Below are 17,388 nucleotides of genomic sequence, written 5' to 3'. Positions count from 1 at the left end.
TTCAGTTGCATATTGTCCTGGGGACCATTCAGGCTTGTTCGCATATATATATATATTATTATAGACTGTGGGTTGGTTGGTGTCGTCGTCGTTGATCCTTCTCTATGGACAACCCAACCCACAACTCGGTAGAGTGCTTATACTAGGAGATCACCCTTGGCGCTTCTGGCTCTTGGAGAGGGGCTCAACGTCACACGTTTAGGGGATGCGGCTCCAACACTTAGCCTCGTTGTCACGTGCACACACCCACTCGAGCCGCTGTGACTCCCCACTCTCTCCTTATGAGATATGATCTCCTCACTCCCCTATGACTTACTAGTATTACCTCCTACCCTGTCCACAGCAGTGGTTCTTGGTTCTTTCTCTCTCTCCTTCTTTACTACCTCCTGGGAAGCCTCACTAGGACAAGGGCAAACACCAGCAAATTGGGATACATTTACTGGACAAAGCACATACACGATACATACACACATATAATAATAATGAATCCTATACTCTATAATATTACAATCAGGTTGCACTCCAACACCATCAGAACTCTATCACCAGCTTATCAAGTGGTATCCTATCTCCTGGTTCACCACCTGATACTATCAACCTCCTCAAGTTGATCAAGTCTACATACACTGTTGCACCATCAGCAAGATAATATATATATAGAATATCAGCATTTGAATGCAATAACATATATCAGTATAAATGTTCATTGATACACAACAATGATTAATCGATCACTGTCAGTCCTCGAGCACATACATCTGTAGGTAATCAAGCCTACGACTGCAACTCTAAGCTTCAGAATAAATCACTCCTCGACTTAAGAATGCAAACAGTCACTCACCTCTCACTGCGTCTTGCATGCTAATGACAACCAAACACTATCAACTCCCTATAAGTAATCCACCAGAACTTCCCCTTCCACCTCTGGAAGTTCACTACCCTAATATCCTTAGGTTCTTCCGGGCTTCAGTACCAGGATCCTCTGCAGCTTCTCCAGGCTGCTATCATGAAGTTTCCTTGAGTAACTACGGTGCTTCACCCTTCTGCTAGGTTCCTCCACAGCTCTCTTGGCTGCTACACCACCTCTACAGAAGCACGTGACACTCCTCTTCACTGCTTCTCCTCACAGCTCGAGGTCCTCTGCTTCACTACCTTGGAGTCTCATCAATTACCTCATATAGGTGGCTTCGAAGTTCTCAGCAACTTCTTCCCCAAAGACAAACCACAGATTAACTGATCGAGGGCGCTTTCCCTCTGACGGCGTCTGGTCAGGGCGCTCCACACAGCCCACGAAAATGCCTCTGAGTAGCTTATTAAACTCTGCTCGTCGACCAGGACTTGATACCACAACGTTCCCAGCTCGGTTCCACAGCTGGCACGTCTACACACTTCTCTTCTCTTCGAGATATATCACTAGGGGTTCCCTTCTGGCGGGAGCTCACGGAGCGCAGCTTTCCCCTGCGATGTCTGGCACTCAAGTGAGGTCAAGGTCCTCCGGAAGCGAGCCTCACGCCTCCAGCAAAATGTCCACATCTCCTCGCCAGTCATTTATCTGTTTTCTTCTTCATTGCCCATAATCTCAAACTGTTATCCATATCCAAGCAACTATTTTACATATGGGTTATCACCTCAATATTTGCTAGACCTTCTAATCAGGTCAGGCTTGACGAATAACTCTCAAGGAGGGAGACTCGTTTCTCCTGTAGGCTGAGATCATAACACTCCCCTCCCCTTATTTTTGAGAGTTATTCCAGTGGCAAAGCTCGGGATAATACATCCGCCACTAGACTGTCTCTTTCTTCAACCGATTGATTCGACCGGTTAGTCTGTTTACATACTCCCTTAGAAGTCTACAATTAGTTCGTTGCTCCTTGCAACATCCTGCTCACAACTCTCCAGGAACATGATCTTCTCATAAACGATCTGACTTATTTGGCACCTCTTGGCTAGGCTGTCCTCCTTGGACGCCTGCACTCCATCGGTCCACTCTACTTACTGTCTCCACCCTCCATTTCCTCGTCTTCTTCTCTTCACGTCCAGAGTCAGACATCTGCTGTCTGTACCTCCTCTGTCGTCTTCACACTTCCATCTACTGCCATTATACTTTCGTCTCCTGTCATCATACTTCACTCCCTCGTCTTCACCGACGATCCTCCCTTTCGTCTCCTCATTTATCCGAGACATCATCCTGTTTGACTTCCATCGAGTCCTCGGCTTTTTTCTGTTCATCCATGCTTGCATCATCATCCTCTTCTCACACCTCTCACCTCTATACAACTCCATTTCATCTCCTTCAACTCTTCTTCGTTCCCTAAAAGTTTCTTCGGGCACTGTACTACATCCAACAGCACTCGACCATACATGTCGCTTTGCCTTTCCTAGAGTGCTCGTAGGCATCTCTCCACACATACTGTCTCTTCTCCTTTCATTTTCTCGGCTATTACTCTTTTTCACTATCTCTCCTCCACGTTTTCTGTGAAACATGTCAACTCTTGACATCTCAAACAACTTAACTCCACTATCCATATGCCTCTGTGCTCGTGGACAACTTGACGCTCTACTTCCGTCCTCAGTCTGTCCACATCTTTCTTCATTCCTACTCAGCACAGTTGCATTCACCTTCCGACCCTTAATTTCAGCAGTCTGGGCTTTCTTCAGGTCAACTCCCTTCACAGTATTCTTCTTCGGCTGGGCCATCTTCACTTTTGACCTCACCGAGACTTCATTTTTCTGGGCTGGACCTTCATCAAACAGCCATGCTATATCTACATCGATATCTTCTACCGGTTTAATCGACACTGTCTCATCTTCTCCAGCGTCTCCCTCGTCGGCCACCTCTGCCTTCGTCACTACCGAGACAGGGTACTCAATGGCTTGGCGGTCTCCTGACTCATCTCCTCGGATGTCAGTCAGGTTCACACTCTCAGGTGTCCCACCCGTGCCGTGGCCTTCTGGGCACTCCTCTGGCACAGTCTCCGCTACGACTCTCGGCAACACCTTTGTCCCGCACAAGTCATTCCCCAGGATCACTTGGACTCCTGGAACAGGTATGTCGGGGCACACTCCCAACATCACCTCTGCCGACACATATTCCGACCTTAGCTGGACAGTACAAACGGGCATGTCACTCTCCGACAATAACCCATATACTCTCATCTTACTCCTGCCAGCTAACCGTCGATCATTCCCAATCAGGCTTCTCATAATCAAGCTCTGATTAGCTCCGGTATCTCTTAAGATACCAACTTCTACCTCAGGTTGGCTTCCTATTCTGATCCAACCTTTGCTCATGAACGGCCTATACCTCTCGTTCACTAAGTTCGCTCTCTGTGGTTTGTCTCGGAACACATTAGTATATTTACCTCGGGGGTCACACATGGCCAGGGTCACAACTCTCTTGCCCTGCCGACAATCTCGCATCACGTGACCCAATCCGTTACAATTGTAACATCTCATCTGGGAAAAGTCTCTTCTATATGTACCAGAGTAGCTCTGACTCTGCCCACTCACATGAGAGTTCCTCGGGCCAGACGTACTACTCGTACTCTGTGGAGCTTTACTGGATTCTTGATTCCCTGGATCACGATCAGTTTCTCGTTTTGCTCCTCCATCCTCACTTTCAGATGAAGTGCGCGACCTACTCTTCTGAGTTCTAGGGTACTTACTTTTATCTGCCCATTTATCAACATTTTTCTCACCCCAGACTCTTCTGGGTCTCTCATAATTTCTTCCTCCCCAGACTCCATTGGATCTGCCATTGCTGCGTCTCGCCTCGCTTCTCACTCTGTTCTCCCTCAAGCTCTTGTATGCTTCAGTAATCATATCCGCCCTATCTGCGGCATCTTTCACCTCCATTATCCCTGCTTCTTGGATCTTGAACTTTGTTTCGGGATGCATCATCTCCAAGAACTTCTCCATGACCATCAGTTGCTTCAGGTCAGCGTAAGATCCAACTCCAGCAGCCTCAATCCACTTCTGGAATCGTCTTTCCAGATCCCTTGCTGTCTCAGCAAACGTACACGCTCCAACTTTGATCATCTCTCTGAAGCGCTTCCTATAAGATTCTGGGGTTAACTGAAACGAGCGCAATATGCTGCTCTTTACTGTGGCATAATCCTGGCACTCTTCCAGTGACAATTGGGTGTATGCCTCCCTGGCTGCACCGGTCAATCTTAACTGGACCAGCTGGGCCCATTCCTCCTGTGGCCACTCCTTGATGCTGGCTACTTTTTCAAAGTGCTCGAAAAAGCTCTCTGCCTCTTCGGGAACAAACAAGGGAATGTCCTTCTCCCTAACCCTAACATCTGGTGGGTGTGATACCTGGGTGGTGCTCTCTGGCAACCCATGTTCAATCCTTTGCTCAGCCAAGGTTCTATTCGCTTCTATCTGCATTTGTTTTGTTCTCTCTTTTTCTTTTTCGACCTGGGCTTTTTCTTTTTCGACCTCTAGTCTTGCTTTCTCTTTTTCTTTCTCCTGTTCCAACTCCAGTTCTCTTACTCTGGTTTTCTCTTTTTCTACTTCCCTTTTCATCTGGAGTTCTAACTTCATCTTTTCCAGCTGGAACTGTCTCACCTTGTCCTCTCGTTGTTGCTGCATCTGGAGCTCTAACTGGAATCTCTCCAAGCTCCTATTCCGGCTACTCCTGCTACTGCGGCTACTCTTGCTGCTCCTACTCGATCCCTGGGATCTCACTTCATCCTGCCCATCATCCTCCTTTCCACTTTCAGCTCCTTTTTGGGCTCCTTGCTCTGCCGCTTCACTTTTGGCTCTTAACTGCCTCAGGATCTCATCCTTCATCCCAGCTACTTTAGATGCTTTCAACCTAATGCCACATTTTTCTGCTATCTGTTTCAATTGATCCCTCGTGCAACCTTCCAAGTCCTCAGGCTTGCCTGACTCCACAAATGCTTGCACCTTATCCATCTTTGTCCTGTGAGTCTTCCCAAGAGAGAGAATATACACCTGCGGTCACACAGTTTATCTATTTCAGCAAGGGTGTACAAATCCACTCTTGGACAGGGTGTGGGTGTGTCAGTTCACTCTCCCGGACACAGGCCCCCAATTTATTATAGACTGTGGGTTGGTTGGTGTTGTCGTCGTTGATCCTTCTCTACGGACAACCCAACCCACAACTCGGTAGAGTGCTTATACTAGGAGATCACCCTTGGCGCTTCTGGCTCTTGGAGAGGGGCTCAACGTCACACGTTTAGGGGATGCGGCTCCAACACTTAGCCTCGTTGTCACGTGCACACACCCACTCGAGCCGCTGTGACTCCCCACTCTCTCCTTATGAGATATGATCTCCTCACTCCCCTATGACTTACTAGTATTACCTCCTACCCTGTCCACAGCAGTGGTTCTTGGTTCTTTCTCTCTCTCCTTCTTTACTACCTCCTGGGAAGCCTCACTAGGACAAGGGCAAACACCAGCAAATTGGGATACATTTACTGGACAAAGCACATACACGATACATACACACATATAATAATAATGAATCCTATACTCTATAATATTACAATCAGGTTGCACTCCAACACCATCAGAACTCTATCACCAGCTTATCAAGTGGTATCCTATCTCCTGGTTCACCACCTGATACTATCAACCTCCTCAAGTTGATCAAGTCTACATACACTGTTGCACCATCAGCAAGATAATATATATATAGAATATCAGCATTTGAATGCAATAACATATATCAGTATAAATGTTCATTGATACACAACAATGATTAATCGATCACTGTCAGTCCTCGAGCACATACATCTGTAGGTAATCAAGCCTACGACTGCAACTCTAAGCTTCAGAATAAATCACTCCTCGACATAAGAATGCAAACAGTCACTCACCTCTCACTGCGTCTTGCACGCTAATGACAACCAAACACTATCAACTCCCTATAAGTAATCCACCAGAACTTCCCCTTCCACCTCTGGAAGTTCACTACCCTAATATCCTTAGGTTCTTCTGGGCTTCACTACCAGGATCCTCTGCAGCTTCTCCAGGCTGCTATCATGAAGTTTCCTTGAGTAACTACGGTGCTTCACCCTTCTGCTAGGTTCCTCCACAGCTCTCTTGGCTGCTACACCACCTCTACAGAAGCACGTGACACTCCTCTTCACTGCTTCTCCTCACAGCTCGAGGTCCTCTGCTTCACTACCTTGGAGTCTCATCAATTACCTCATATAGGTGGCTTCGAAGTTCTCAGCAACTTCTTCCCCAAAGACAAACCACAGATTAACTGATCGAGGGCGCTTTCCCTCTGACGGCGTCTGGTCAGGGCGCTCCACACAGCCCACGAAAATGCCTCTGAGTAGCTTATTAAACTCTGCTCGTCGACCAGGACTTGATACCACAACGTTCCCAGCTCGGTTCCACAGCTGGCACGTCTACACACTTCTCTTCTCTTCGAGATATATCACTAGGGGTTCCCTTCTGGCGGGAGCTCACGGAGCGCAGCTTTCCCCTGCGATGTCTGGCACTCAAGTGAGGTCAAGGTCCTCCGGAAGCGAGCCTCACGCCTCCAGCAAAATGTCCACATCTCCTCGCCAGTCATTTATCTGTTTTCTTCTTCATTGCCCATAATCTCAAACTGTTATACATATCCAAGCAACTATTTTACATATGGGTTATCACCTCAATATTTGCTAGACCTTCTAATCAGGTCAGGCTTGACGAATAACTCTCAAGGAGGGAGACTCGTTTCTCCTGTAGGCTGAGATCATAACAATATATATATATATATATATATATATATATATATATATATATATATATATATATATATATATATATATATACATTTATATATATATATATATATATATATATATATATATATATATATATATATATATATATATATATATATATATGACAATGTCAGACCACGGAGGAAAAATGAAACGGGAAATTTCCTTAAGTACTTTCGTATATTAAATACATCTTCAGAAGGTCTACTATGTAGACCTTAGTAGGGGGAGGGAGAAGGGGGAGGATATATAGGCCGACACCTGACCAACCCATCCCTAGGGTTGGTCAGGTGTAATTAACCAAAAACAGGTATAGCTTAGCTTAGAATGGTCAAAGAGGATTAAGCGGTCAGAGAATAAGGATGAAAGATTAAAGAAAAGCCTCATGAACACACAATATATGAATATACAATTATAATGAGACATTGTAAGCCTCTATATTAGAGTTGTTTCTTAAATTGTTGTGCAATATTATAACTTAAAAATGGATCAAGTTTGTACATTCCAGTACTAACAATAAGAAGATTTGGACACTGACTGATTAGAGCAGACTCAATCAAATTCCGTTCCACGAAATCCCCACAATTGGTAATGCTGATAGAGAGGCTTACAATAGAGAGTCTATTGGTAATGCTGATAGAGAGGCTTACAATAGAGAGGCCTCTGATAGAGAGGCTTACAATGTCTCATTATAATTGTATATTCATATATTGTGTGTTCATGAGGCTTTTCTTTAATCTTACATCCTTATTCTCTGACCGCTTAATCCTCTTTGACCATTCTAAGCTAAGCTATACCTGTTTTTGGTTAATTACACCTGACCAACCCTAGGGATGGGCTGGTCAGGTGTCGGCCTATATATCCTCCCCCCTTCTCCCTTCTCCTTAGTCAGTCTGGTGTTGACAAAGGCTTTAACAAAGCCGAAACGTTCACCTCATTTCATATTTCTCTGTGGATTTTCCGCATATATATATATATATATATATATATATATATATATATATATATATATATATATATATATATATATATATATATATATATATATATATATATATATCTCGTACCTAGTAGCCAGAACGCACTTGTCAGCCTACTATGCAAGGCTAAATTTGCCTAATAAGCAAAGTTTTCCTGAATTAATATATTTTCTCTAATTTTTTTCTTATGAAAAGATAAAGCTACCCGTTTCATTATGTATGAGGTCAATTTTTTTTTATTTTAGTTAAAATTAATGTAGATATATGATCGAACCTAACCAACCCTACCTAACCTAACCTAACCTATCTTTATAGGTTAGGTTAGGTTAGGTAGCCGAAAAAGTTAGGTTAGGTTAGGTAGGTTAGGTCGTCGAAAAACAATTAATTCATGAAAACTTGGCTTATTAGGCAAATCGGGCCTTGCATAGTAGGCCAAAAAGTGCGTTCTGGCTACTAGGTACGACATATATATATATATATATATATATATATATATATATATATATATGTCGTACCTAGTAGCCAGAACGCACTTCTCGGCCTACTATGCAAGGCCCGATTTGCCTAATAAGCCAAGTTTTCCTGAATTAATATATTTTCTCTATTTTTTTTCTTATGAAAAGATAAAGCTACCCATTTCATTATGTATGAGGTCAATTTTTTTTTATTTGATGTAAAATTAACGTAGATATATGACCGAACCTAACCAACCCTACCTAACCTAACCTAACCTATCTTTATAGGTTAGGTTAGGTTAGGTAGCCGAAAAAGTTAGGTTAGGTTAGGTTAGGTAGGTTAGGTAGTCGAAAAACAATTAATTCATGAAAACTTGGCTTATTAGGCAAATCAGGCCTTGCATAGTAGGCTGAAAAGTGAGTTCTGGCTATATATATATATATATATATATATATATATATATATATATATATATATATATATATATATATGTCGTACCTAGTAGCCAGAACGCACTTCTCAGCCTACTATTCAAGGCCCGATTTGCCTAATAAGCCAAGTTTTCATGAATTAATTGTTTTTTGACTACCTAACCTACCTAACCTAACCTAACCTAACTTTTTCGGCTACCTAACCTAACCTAACATATTAAGATAGGTTAGGTTAGGTTAGGTAGGGTTGGTTAGGTTCGGTCATATATCTACGTTAATTTTAACTCCAATAAAAAAAAATTAACCTCATACATAATGAATTGGGTAGCTTTATCATTGCATAAGAAAAAAATAGAGAAAATATATTAATTCATGAAAACTTGGCTTATTAGGCAAATCGGGCCTTGCATAGTAGGCTGAGAAGTGAGTTCTGGCTACTAGGTACGACATATATACATATATATATATATATATGTCGTACCTAGTAGCCAGAACGCACTTCTCAGCCTACTATGCAAGGCCCGATTTGCCTAGTAAGCCAAGTTTTCATGAATTAATTGTTTTTCGACTACCTAACCTACCTAACCTAACCTAACCTAACTTTTTCGGCCACCTAACCTAACCTAACCTATAAAGATAGGTTAGGTAGGGTTGGTTAGGTTCGGTCATATATCTACGTTAATTTTAACTCCAATGAAAAAACATTGACCTCATACATAATGAAATGGGTAGCTTTATCATTTCATAAGAAAAAAATTAGAGAAAATATATTAATTCATGAAAACTTGGCTTATTAGGCAAATAAGGCCTTGCATAGTTGGCTGAGAAGCGCGTTCTGGCTACTAGGTACGACATATATATATATATATATATATATATATATATATATATATATATATATATATATATATATATATATATATATATATATATATATATATATATATTCCTCAGGGGGTAATGATGTTGGGCGAGTTAGGAGTGAGGAACTAATACAGAGATTCAGGACAGCCATTGAATTAGTTAGGAGCAAGGGAGAAATCCCGATCATATGTGGCATTCTTCCAAGAAAGGGAGTGGGAAATGAATGGATGTCGAGGGAAATTGGTGTCAATTGCCGGCTGGAAAGATATTGCAAATCAAATCTTTCATAGACAACTGGGAACACTTCTATGGAAGAAATGAAATGTATGCTCGTGATGGGGTGCATCTATCGAGAGCTGGGGTTGTTGCTGTATCGAACTCGTTGGAAGAAGTGGTTAGAGGTGTTTGTTTGGGTTTAAACTATTAGTAGATAGAGGTATGGGAATTGATTTGGAGGAAGGAGGTAATAAAAGTATGTGTTTGTGGGAGAAAGGAATTGGCAAAATTACGAACATTCATGCATTGATCCTTTTGTTTTAAATTCTTTCTAATCATAACTCCCATATCCCTTTCGCAATTCGACTTCCCAATCTCAACACCATCTAGCTCGTATCTAGTAACTCTATCATCATTACCTAGTCTCAGAACTTTACATTTATCAGCATTAAACTGCATTTGCCAATCCTTTGACCATTTCAAAACCCTATCTAGATCAACTTGAAGTGATAGTGAGTCCTCCTCCGAATTAATTTCCCTACCGATTTTCGTATCATCGGCAAATTTGCAAATGTTGTTACTCAAACCTGAATCTAAATCATTTATATATATTATAAACAACAGAGGTCCCAGGACAGAGCCCTGAGGTACTCCACTAACAACATTATCCCACTCTGACTTAACCCCATTTATACTAACTCTCTGTTTCCTTTGGAATAGCCATGCCCTAATCTAACTTAATATAGCACCCCCAATACCATGTGCTTCTATTTTTTAATTAGTCTTTCATGTGGCACTGTATCAAAAGCTTTGCTAAAGTCAAGGTACACAACATCACAATCCTTACCACTATCAACTGCCTCAACTATGCTGGAATAAAAAGTTACCAAATTTGTTAAACATGAACGGCCATTTGTAAAACCATGTTGCGACTCATTTATTAATTTAGGTTTTTCAAGACGGAGACGAATTGTATTTGCAATTATTGATTCAAGTAACTTTCCCACAATAGACGTTAGGCTAATTGGCCGATAGTTTGACGCAAGTGATCTATCTCCTTTCTTAAAAATTGGTACCACATTAGCTACCTTCCATGACTCTGGCACTCTGCCTGACTCTATTGATTTATTAAATATGGTAGACAGTGGCTCGGAAAGCTCCTCTTTGCATTCTTTAAGCACCCTGGCAAACACTTCATCCGGCCCTGGGGATTTGTTTGGTTTTAGTTTTTCTAATTGTTTAATTACATCCTCCCTGGTAACTACTAAACTAGTCAACCTGTCCTCATCCCCACCCACATAGACTTGTTCGGCTGAAGGCATATTGTTAAGTTCTTCTTTAGTAAATACAGATATAAAATATTTGTTAAAAATACTATTCATCTCCTTGTCATTATCCGTTATTTGACCTGTCTCAGATTTTAATGGACCTATCCTTTCTCAAGTCTTAGTTCGATATAACTGAAAAAAAAACTTTAGGATTTGTCTTTGCTTGCCCTGCTATGCGAACTTCATAGTTTCTTTTTGCTTCCCTTATCTCTTTTTTAACATTTCTAACCAGTTGCACGAATTCCTGTTCTAAAGTGACCTCCCCATTTTTAATCCTTTTGTACCAAGCTCTCTTTTTACCTATAAGGTTCTTCAAATTTTTTGTTATCCACAGTGGGTCATTAGTATTCGATCTATTCAATTTGTATGGTATACTACGTTCCTGTGCTTTGTTTAGAATATTCTTAAATAAGTTATATATTGAATCCACATCGAAATCCCCATTTAAGTCACCTATCGCTGGGTTCATGTCTCGCTCCAAGACCGGCCCACACCCCATACCCAAGACTTTCCAATCAATTTGACCCAAAAAATTTCTTAGGCTATTAAAATCAGCTTTTCGAAAATCTGGCCCTTTAACAGAATTTTCTCCTACAGGTCTATTCCATTCTATGCTAAATCTGATTTCTTTGTGATCACTGTCCCCTAGCTCACTCCCTATTTCGATGTCATTAATTTGTGTTTCCCTGTTAGTTAACACTAAATCTAAAATATTATTTTCCCGTGTTGGTTCCTTAATGTGTTGCGTAAGAAAGCAATCGTCAATTAATTCTAGAAAATCTTCTGCTTCACTATTCCCTGTCTTGTTCAACCAGTTTATTCCACTAAAATTAAAGTCACCCATGACATAAATACTGTTAGATCTAGATGCTCTAGATATTTCATCCCATAGATGCTTTGCTTCCATTCTGTCTAAATTTGGTGGCCTATTTATAACTTCTATTATAATATTATTAGCTTTTTCGTTTAATTCTATCCAAATAGTTTCTGTGTGTGGCTCAGTTTTGAATTGCCTCTTTGAGACTACATTTCAAATTGTCCCTAACATATATGGCTACTCCACCTCCTCGTCAAATATATCTATCTGTGTGAAATAGTTTAAATCCATTTATTTGATATTCAGCTAATAGTTCTCTATTTTCTACATTCATCCACGTTTCGGTAAGTGCAATAATATCTATTTTTTCTGTGCAGACAAGAGCATTTAATTCGTTAATTTTATTTCTTAGACTACTACTGTTAGTGTAATATACCCTAAGTGAATTGTTGTTTTGAGGCCCTTCTCTTTCCCTGATCATTTTGCCAATTCCTTTCTCCAACAAACACATACTTTTATTACCTCCTTCCTCCAAATCAATTCCCATACCTCTATCTACTAACAGTTTAAACCCAAACAAACACCTCTAACCACTTCTTCCAACGAGTTCGATACAGCAACAACCCCAGCTCTCGATAGATGCACCCCATCACGAGCATTTGATGCACCCCATCAAATATTATTTATATAAAACCTACATGCTGCTCCAGTTCATCCAGTAGAAGATTGGACTGAGCCGTCGGTGTAGACACAGTGTTCGTGAGATCTTAAATTCTCGATGGAGGAGGCAATTGTTTCGAGTGTGACAGCTTTGAGAAGAGCAAGATTCTCATTATCTTTCTTGGTGACAGGTGTCTATGATAATTGAATGGTGGGGTACAGATAAAGAGGAATATCAGAGACAGGTAGATTGCACTTAAAAGGAATGTTAAGTTTAATGAGATTGTAGGCATTGTTGTTCAGCCATTTATCATAAAAGGAGTGAGTTGGTATGTCGGCACCAGTCAATAGGGTGTTAACAGCACTAAATAATTTGTCTCTGAGCAATGCAGGAGATGTAGGGTCTCTCATGACTTTAAGGCAGAAGGTAGTGTTGACTTGCATGATTCTCTCTAGTATGGTTGGAAACTTCAGTTGTTCCCTCATGTTGATCATTCTTGTGCATCTGGGGGCACCAAGAATTATCCTCATGGCTTCATTCTGTACTACTTCAAGTTTGTCCAACACAGAGGAGGTGAAATTAATTAAGTGCAGAGCATTATAATCAACGAGAGATCTAACAAACATCATATAGAATAGTCTAGCATATTTAATATTGATACCAATATTCTTACCAGTAAGTGTTCTCAATGGTTTTAGTCTTTCTTTTAACCTACGGTGTAGATCATTTACAATGTCACTGTCATTACCAACTCCAAGGTATTTGTGCTGCCTACACGTTTCAATGTTTTGGTTGTTGACCTTGTAAGTAATATTGACATGAGTTTTCTCTTGGGGATGGAGAACTCTGGATTTACTTATAGAGATAACAAGACCACATTCAATGCTTTTAGCAGCGAGTGAATCAAGTAGAGATTTCAGTCTAGTTTGGGAATTTGCAACAATGCATAGGTCATCGGCATAACAGATGACTGCTTCTTCAGGTAGTGTGGGAATATCAATTGTTAATTTGTGCATCAGAACATTGAACAGTGTAGGGCTTAGCACTCCACCCTGGGGTGTACCCAACTCAGAGGGTGCACAAAGTTTACTTTTGACCCCCTTGAAAAGGACTGAGGCGGTTCAGTTACTCAGGTAACCCCTGAGCCATGTCAACAGCGTTCCTTTAACTCCAAAAGAGGCTAGTGGTTCTAGGATTATTTCTCTGTTTGCTGTATCAAAAGCAGTTTGGAGATCAATAAATGCCGCCTGAGAATTTGGTCCCTCTCTGATAAAATACTACTCAGCAAAGCAAGTTTGTGTGCTTCTTCCAGGAAGGAAACCATACAGGTTAGGAGCAAGGTGGGGCTTGATTTGAAACACTAGTCTGTCGAGAATAATTCTCTCAAGAACTTTAAAAAGCACGATGTCAGAGAAATGGGTCTGAATTTTTGTGAATGAGGCTTGGGTATGGGTATTATGAGTCCCTGTGCCAGCGGTCAGGTAACACACCCTATCTTAGACTTTGATTAAACAATTCTAGCAAAGGACTATTTGGCAGCTCAGCAAGTACTCTCATTGTGTTGTATGTGATGCCATCCTATTTCACTACAGGCAATTTCAATATTGAAGTTACGATTTATTTTGGTACTTGCCAGATGGTGTTGTACATCTAGGGCCAGGCTGCTTATACTGGCAGTGCTTGCATATGTCATACAGAGTTATGGAATACCAGTTTAAACCAGTCTATGTACAATCAAACCCACATTTCAGGTTAATCGGGTATGGTTGTTATAACAGTAGCCAAATCATTCTTCAGGCTGGGTCAGGGGTCGATCCCAACACAACAATTGGCACCCACCATACAATCACAAAACGCCGTGCAACGTTGCATGAGGTTAACCCCAAGTGTCAGGCCTGCAATCTTGGACAGAGACACAAACATTTTCTCATATATATATGTTAGGTAATTTGGAGGTTGTTATGATGTTATCATGTATCAGTTCATATTTATGCTTGCCCTTACAAAGCTTCTATTTATTTTTAGGTATGTTCATTTGCCAATTAATTTAGTGTCAATCTGTATACGTATTAGAAGTAGCTGAAAGCAGGAGTTATCAGGAGCGGATTGAATGCTCAGTAATGAGATAATGTTTTCGAGAAGAGCGCAATAAAAATACAATAATTCAGCAATACAAAGTCAACTTGCTGGTGGTCCATGAGTACATATTGACACGTGCGACCAGTTAGTAACTATAAGTACTTTCATTTACGGAGGATGTCCTTTAGAAATGAGTCTCTAGACGTGATTCGTCCCTTGGACGGATCTCCATGTGGAATACGTCGCAAAATATGTTGTGGATGACAAAGTGAGATACACAATAGTACTCTATGTTCCTTAGCGGCCTCACTTTTGAGGCTTGAAGATATCCGCCTCAACAGAAGCAGCCGGAGCCAGACATAAAAGGTCAACACTCACACTTTCGCACTCATGATTCTGGCCACATCTGTTCCTATCTTGCTTTGCCAAAGTGTGCAACAAACTCCTGCTATTATATTCTCTGGCACAGCACATCAACCGCTATGTTGTCGGGCAGATCACTGCTATAGTGTTAAGGTATAGTTTTAGCCACCACCCACACCATGTTATCTACAGGAGACACTGCTGAGGTATAGTTTTAGCCACCACCCACACCATGTTATCTACAGAAGACACTGCTGGGTATAGTGTTAGTCCCCACCCACACCATGTTATCTACAGGAGACACTGCTGGGTATAGTGTTAGCCGCCACCCACACCATGTTATCACAGGAGACTTGAGCTCGACAAAACATGAAATCGATACGGACGCCACACTTCTAGGAAAGCGAGATCCAATATATTTTTCAGTGTAGTCGTAACTCGGACAGAAGAGACCATTCTTGTCATTAACTAATTATGATGAGGTCTGCGATATTTAGAATTTTGTTCGGCACACGTTGGAAGATTACCTGTTTTGGCCAGTGTTTATTTAGGGTTTCATGCATGGACAGTGTTAACTATTTGGACAATATTACTGGCATTACTACTTTGTTACAACCCCAGGTAAAAGACCTGGTTCTCACAGTTACACATTTCAAACACCAATCTCATATTGTAGGATGTATATGAGAGAAAGTTATATATATCGGTGGGCCGATGTTAATAATTCTACGCTATTACTCTAGTTAGATAATCCTACTGTTAGTAGAATTATGTTATATAATTGATGCTCTAGATAATTATACTCTAGATAATTATCTAACGATGTTAAATAATTCTACTCTAACTTAAGTTCAGTATATTCTTTGTTTTATTGTAGCTGATACTTATCTGAGGAGACAGATTAAATATTATAATCCATGGAAAGTCTAGACTGGATAGATAATTGCAGTGATCGTGTCATGCCATGTACTAAGGAATTTATATATGTACATTTCATGTACATTTTGACTTTTTCGTTTATTAAACTGTTTCTACCAGGAGCATACTGGTGTGCCTATTAAATGTATGGTATTATTAACCCTAGATCAATAAATGTGTGATTATTACCCATGCCGACAGGTACACGAGCCTTGCTGAACTAGGACAGATAACATACCTCAAGTATATTGCTGTCGTATAAGGTCCCAAAGATAGGAAAATTAAAAGTTTTTTGTCAAGTATACATAACTATTAACAGTTAAGCTGTTACATGGCAATGACAGACTCTTTCCATATTAGGTAAAATGTTGAATATCTGATGTACCTATTAACGGCACCATAGTGAACACTAATCATTCTCAACACATGAATATTTTGGCCAAAATTTCTCATGGAATTATATATAATATATAAGCGTCCTCCATTGTTTTTCGATAAAGGCATATACAAAATTAACTCTGACATCTATATGGAATGTTTTCAGTGTCGATCTATATTAGGAGTGCTAAAGTCCTATGGGGAAATATATCTATCAGTGGATAGAAGTTGTCGCAACGGAAGCAATTCCCATAAACACATTCTGCTCAGTTCACAACAACACACACTCACAGGGCCTGAGAGAGCAAGCAAAGAAAGAGGAAATAGTGGGAAGACAGGCAGAATATTATAAATGGAAGGTGATGGAATACAAATAGAGAGGGAAGAACAAAGAACGACTGAAGAACAGCAAGCAACAAAGAAAATAGTGAGTGAATCGAGAAGAGATGTTAGACTCTTTGTGGTGCTGCTGTGTCCCAGTGTTAAGGTGTGTGGTGCTACTGTGTCCCAGTGTTAAGGTGTGTGGTGCTACTGTGTCCCAGTGTTAAGGTGTGTGGTGCTACTGTGTCCCAGTGTTAAGGTATGTGGTGAGAGAGTATAAGGCAAGAGATATCGTCTCACTGAGTGAGTATAAGGCAAGAGATATCGTCTCACAGAGTGAGTATAAGGCAAGAGGTATCGTCTCACTGAGAGAGTATAAGGCAAGAGGAATCGTCTCGCAAAGAGAGTATAAGGCAAGAGGTATCGTCTCACTGAGAGAGTATAAGGCAAGAGGAATCGTCTCACTGAGAGAGTATAAGGCAAGAGGTATCGTCTCACTGAGAGAGTATATGGCAAGAGGAATCGTCTCGCTGAGAGAGTATAAGGCAAGAGGTATCGTCTCACTGAGAGAGTATAAGGCAAGAGGTATCGTCTCGCTGAGAGAGTATAAGGCAAGAGATATCGTCTCACTGAGAGAGTATAAGGCAAGAGGTATCGTCTCACTGAGAGAGTATAAGGCAAGAGGTATCGTCTCACTGAGAGAGTATAAGGCAAGAGATATCGTCTCGCTGAGAGAGTATATGGCAAGAGGTATCGTCTCACTGAGAGAGTATAAGGCAAGAGGTATCGTCTTTCTTCATGCAGGTCGGCGTTCAAACCCCAAC

The sequence above is a fragment of the Procambarus clarkii genome, chromosome 84 (assembly GCF_040958095.1).
Source record: "Procambarus clarkii isolate CNS0578487 chromosome 84, FALCON_Pclarkii_2.0, whole genome shotgun sequence".
Classification (NCBI taxonomy): domain Eukaryota; kingdom Metazoa; phylum Arthropoda; class Malacostraca; order Decapoda; family Cambaridae; genus Procambarus; species Procambarus clarkii.
Note: the sequence above shows the minus strand (reverse complement) of the source record.